Below are 5,954 nucleotides of genomic sequence, written 5' to 3' on the forward strand. Positions count from 1 at the left end.
CCAGTGAGTCCTTGCAGGTCATCTCACATCCTCGACGAGTGGTCTCGGTTTCCGGCGTCATGTGATAGCCGGTCGGCCTTCGGACCACTGGTTAGCGAGCCCGAGAGCAGTTGTCACGTGTTAGAAGCCATAGCCGGATGTTTGGGGCCGTCGGAGCTCCGTAGTGGTAATAGCCGTGTTTCCCTGTATATACTCTGGGACTGGTTCCCTTCGAATCTCAGAGACCCCCTTACCCTCTCAATCTCACCTCGCACCGGCGAGGTTCGTCAGTCAGCCAGTACGTTCGAAGTCAGCAAGTTCGCCAGTCAGTCAGTACGTTCGAAGCCAGTCGTCAGTTCGCCAGTACGTTCGCCAGCTCGTAGTTGCCCCGAGAGGCTTACACTTCTTCTCCTGCCGTCGCTCGCCTTCCTTGTCACGTTCGTTCGACACGTCTGTCGAAAACCCTCCCTCCTACCTTCGAGGCTTAGCCCTCGTTTCGAACAGTCTTCGACATCTTCGAAGCCTCCCACGTCGTTCGGAGTCTTGTCGTCCTCCTCCTTCTTACCTAGACCACTGTACAGTCCCCCGTACATCTCATAGACACAGAGGCCTCGCATACCACTGCTCGACCTCACGGTTGGGTTTTGTGTGGCTTTTGTGTTCTTTTCGGTCGCGTCAACGGATACGGCCGATGCGTGCGGGTACGGCCGATGCGGACAGATACGACCGACGGGTACGGATACCACCATCCGTCGCACACCAATACGATGCCGGGCTTGACCACCCCAGCAACCACGCACCGGTGCGTACGGATACGGCCGATGCGTGCGGGTACGACTGATGCGTACAGATACGACCGACGGGTACGGATACCACCATCCGTCGCACACCAATACGATGCCGGGCTTGACCAGCCCCAGCAACCACGCACCGGTGCGTACGGATACGGCCGATGCGTGCGTGTACGACTGATGCGTACAGATACGACCGACGGGTACGGGTACCACCATCCGTCGCACACCAATACGATGCGGCTTGACCAGCCCCAGCAACCACGCACCGGTGCGTACGGATACGGCCGATGCGTGCGGGTACGACTGATGCGTACAGATACGACCGACGGGTACGGGTACCACCATCCGTCGCACACCAATACGATGCCGGGCTTGACCAGCCCCAGCAACCACGCACCGGTGCGTACGGATACGGCCGATGCGTACGGATACGACCACCCGTCGCACAGCAATACGGTGAACGCATGTCCGGCTTGACCAGCCCCAACAAGCAGGACCACTCGGTGAGTACCCGCTAGGCGCCCACCGGAACGTGAACCAGCACACAGTGCGCAAGGGCCCGTTGACCAGCAGCCCGACAGGCCTCAGTCCAATGCGTACAGGCACGTCGAGGATGACCCTACCACATCGCTCCCGAGGATTGCTGGGCCGCCAAGCACCAACATCCCATGCAGGAGTATCGATCGTTCCAGAATTCACGATGCGCCTCCCTGACCAGCTCGCCGCATACACACGATGAGCCTACGCGCCTTAGACCACGCAAGCACAATTTGAGCCCGAGCTCATGGAGCAGTGCCGGACGTACGGAAGATCGACATGCATGTAGCTCGCGCGAGCCTGATGTAGTGCCCAGGTAGTATTGAATTGTACGGCGGTTGTATTCAGTACAATAATATGTGGTTCTTAACGACTATGACGTGGCTGATCTGTCTGCTGATCTGAGTTGTCTAACACTAGTAGCCTCGCAGTGCTCGATAAGGTTGGTAGAGGATCGTATTCGCAGTCCAGGAGGCAGGGTAGGGCAGGATGCACCACTGCGATCAAGAGGCTATGTGGGTCTGTCAAGGGTACTAGACGTGACTCCGCGGCGCCGCGACTTCACTGCCACCCTTTTGCTAACTTCATAGTCATGAACCTGAGCCATGTGGGGATCTCCGCTAGCAACCTATGCAGCGATATCTCAACAGTTCCGATCGACAGAGGCGAACTTGTGTTCAAGTTGTATGAACCAGGTCTGGTCATACTACCTCTTCGCAACGGCGATTTCGTGATATTTCCATCGTGCAAATTGACGCATTTAAACTCACACTTCAAAGGTCGTCGGGCTTTCATTGTATTGCACACGGACAGAGAAATGATTAAGTGGCTGGAGGAGCGCAATGGTTGCTCTACTAACGCCACTTTTATTTATTAGTATCTACATAGCTTCACTCGTCCTCACTCAACTTGCGCGTTTTGGCGAATACCATGAGCGCTTTCCCATGGTTGACAGCGCTCGGACTCTATGAACATCACTCACATCGATCGTTGAAGTTCGCAGCGTCTACGTAAAATTCCACGGTGCGTCTCTTGTTTCTCATATCACTACAGTCTATCCTCTGTCTTTCCTCTCTCCGTGTTCTGGCTACGTATTCAGGCATGCCCGACTCGAAGCGCGTCACCCGATCGGTTGCAACCGAACAAGGCTCCGAAACGCCCAGGTCGACCAGGTCGACCAACACCCAGGCCGCAGGCGGCTCCATGAAAAATAGTAAATTCACGAAGGGCAAGGCGAAAGAAGTGGCCGCCAAGAAGAAGGGTCAGGAAAGGGAGAAGGAGAAGGAGAAGGAGCGACGCACTACTCGTGAGCGTCGTTTGTGCTGCAATGAACCTAACTGTTATCGCTGATGGCCTGCTTGAAAGAGGTCCGGAAGAGGGCGTCGAAGATAATGGCCGAAGAAGAATTATTGAGTGATGAAGAGCAACCGAAAACAAAAAAGAAGAAGTGTGCTGTGGTGGAGGACGAGGCGGAAGCCGATGAGCAGGATAAGGCAGTCGAAGACACGCCAGAAGATGTCGAGATGGAGGATGACACTACTAGTAAGCAGCCTACTACCACTCGACGTACGTGGCAACCATGGTCTGCTGTACGTACACATTACTGACTAGACCGCTGCATTTCTACCAAGCCAAACCGAAGCCGGCATACGGTAAATTCGCGAGACCCGAGACGTCCTTGGATCCCGCCGAGGAGAATGTTGCACAAACACTGAGTAATTCACTTCATATATCCACATTATTATTGGCTAAGCTATCAAATGTGTAGTCGGGGGCGGCGTGAAGCCAGGGAGAACGCTGGCAGTAGTCGTAAGGGCGGTGTGCTGAAACCGACAAAACCTAAGTCTGGCGGTGGCAAGTCCACTCACGGTACTGCCAAACCGAAGGCACTGCCGGTGAGTGGGAAGGTAGGCAGTGATTTCTCGTACTGTGCGAAGGCTAAGACATAGCTCTGTTTCACATCGTCAGGACAAGGGTAAGGCCCGAGCAACAGGCAAGGATGACTCGGTCGAGAGCGAGCATGACCCCAAATCAGACGAAGACAGCGATGGCGGAGGCAGCGATGATGCTTATGACGATGACGCAGGCGACGATGGGAGTCAGGTCGAGGATGAGGACGACGTCGACGATGTAGGGCCTGAGTCTCAAGAGTCGGAGGACGGAGACGATGAGGGCGAGGACGAGGGCGATGTGGTAGTGAGTATCCTCTCTGGTTTATTGGTCGTGATTAGCATCGCATTGACTATCTGCAGGTCGTGTCTGAGACGAGGGCGCAAAGCAAGCCGGCTCTCGCCAAGTCGACGGGCAGTGGTCGAGACAGCAGCAGTCGCGCCAGGGTCGCCGACTTACCAGCCAAAGTCAGGACTCTCGTCTCGGCCGCGCAAAATTGTCTGCGACTACGCATTGCGCTCAACTCGGCGTGGACGAAGGAGGCTTCAGTCGCGTCCAAGCGGCTGCCAAGGAGGGATATACTAATCCGTGACAGTGTTCGCGACGCTTATGACAGACGAGGGACTGGCAACCATGCTGCCGACATCAAGGCCGCGTTTTGGCTGCTGGCCGACAAGAAGGACGACAAGAAGAAAGACAAGAAGGAAGCGGATCACACCCAGAAAGACAAGAAGAAAGCGAATGGCGATGCGAGCTCGGATGGTGACGAGGACTCGGAACGAGCCGCTTTGAGAGCGAAGGCCTACTCCGTGGTGAGCTCACACTCATTATAATTCACGAAAGTCGGAGGCTCTGATTCTTTCCAGGTCTGGACTTGCTCATCACAGACTCGGAACGAGCTCAAGAGGAAGGCGAAGCAAGTGATAGAGCAGACCTTCAAGCTTGGCAGCCTGACAGTTCCTCAAAGGACCGAGGTCGTCGTTTGGCTTCTCGAGACGCACCCAACGGAAGTGAATGACGGTTCCGGGACACGCAACATCGCGAACTTCGTCTTCGGGGCGTAGAGTTCCACTTCGATCGCAAGAAAAAGCTGGATCGAGAGGTACGTGCTCACACAGGGTGCAACACGTCAGAGCGAGCTCACTGCAATCCTAGCTTACCAAGGTCGAGCCCACGGAGCCATTCCGAAACGAATGCATCCCTGAGCTCATCTACCAGTACTACGGCCTGGCAGGACGCGGCGATGCGAACATCAATGCGGCCCTGGATGAGTTCAGCAAGATGCCCTTCAACCTCATCGCCCTCGCATGCAACGCGGTACGTATCCGCATCCTCGTCGAGTTCCTGCTCTAAGTTAAGCTACTCATACAATTGTAAACTAGATCGAGGCAGCACTGATGGAGGTAACGTCGCACAACCAGTCCATATTTTTCTCCGGCAAGCTTTTCGCGGCCAAGTAAGTAATTCTTAAGTTCTATTGCAAATGGTGAAAGCTCACCAACCATAGGTGGGATGGCACGATGGCCATCCTAGAGACTCTGGAAGACAGTGCCAGCGAGTACCTCGAAGAGACGCGAGAGCTCATATGGAAGCACATCAGGTAAGTTTTGAATCTAGACGGAAATTGTTACTGACCACACATACAGCAATCGTCTCAACGCTGGCCCCAACGCGCTCGAGGGAGTGACGGACAGCGATGAGCAGCCGGGCAGCTTCATCCCTTTGCTCCAGTTGCGTGCATCAAAGGCGCAGAGCAGCAGCGACAAGCCCGGCACATCGAAGGCTGCGACCAAGCCGCCGTCGAGCACCGCGAAGAAGGGCAATAAATCCACCACATCATCGAAGACCGCGGGCAAGCCGTCCGGCTCATCGAAAAGCGCGAAGACACCGAATTCTTCGCAGGCTGCGAAGAATCCACCCAGTCCATCGAGGAAGACTCGCGGTGCAGGCGCGTCGACTTCGAAGTCACAGAACCACCAACGGCGCGACTCTGACGGCAGCGAGGGCGGTGAAGCGGGTGGACAGGGCCACAGTGAGGACGAAGGGGGCGCCGGACTCTCTGGCGAAGGCGGTGAAGGGGTTCAGACTGAGATCGATGAACTCCGCGGGTCTGGAGAAGGTGCGTGTTCAGTCGTCACTTGCCACCTACATGATCCCATTCAACATTTTCCAGACCGTGGCAGTGGAGCATCCACGAACGGCGGGGCCTGAGTAGGTCGATGGTAAGTCAATCAGTCATCTACAGAATTGAAGCATTTGCTCATTCAATCATCTCGTTCTACTATTGACCATCAAGTGTAGTATATGGTACTGCGTTCAAGGGTGTGTCGGTCGGTCGGTCCGAGTCGGTCGCTCTGCCATCAATGTTGTCTTAGTGGTATGTATAGTTGCTCCGAGTCGTGGCTTGTCATCTCGGTGTTGTTGTCATGTTGTATAAGTAGTACTGAACATTGTTGTACCAATATCATCGTCGTGTGGATCATGCCTAATGCACAAGGTGCATATTTGCGAATGGATTTGAGTCACATGAAGACAGAATCAGTGACAAAAAGCAACAATAAGTACAGCAAAATGGTGCTACATTACACATCCTCATCGCACTAAAGCATGCTTAAACAAGATTGGTGGAACTTCTTTTGCAGAATTGAAAGGGGGACTTGTGTAAATTGGTCTTTAGGCTCTTCAGCATGCTTTTTGTCTTCAATGCACCTATTATGACTGAATATGTAGGAAAAAGACATATTGATTTTTCCT

This window comes from Fomitopsis serialis, assembly GCF_022376445.1.
Source record: "Fomitopsis serialis strain Sig1Antser10 chromosome Unknown B0H18scaffold_520, whole genome shotgun sequence".
NCBI lineage: Eukaryota > Fungi > Basidiomycota > Agaricomycetes > Polyporales > Fomitopsidaceae > Fomitopsis > Fomitopsis serialis.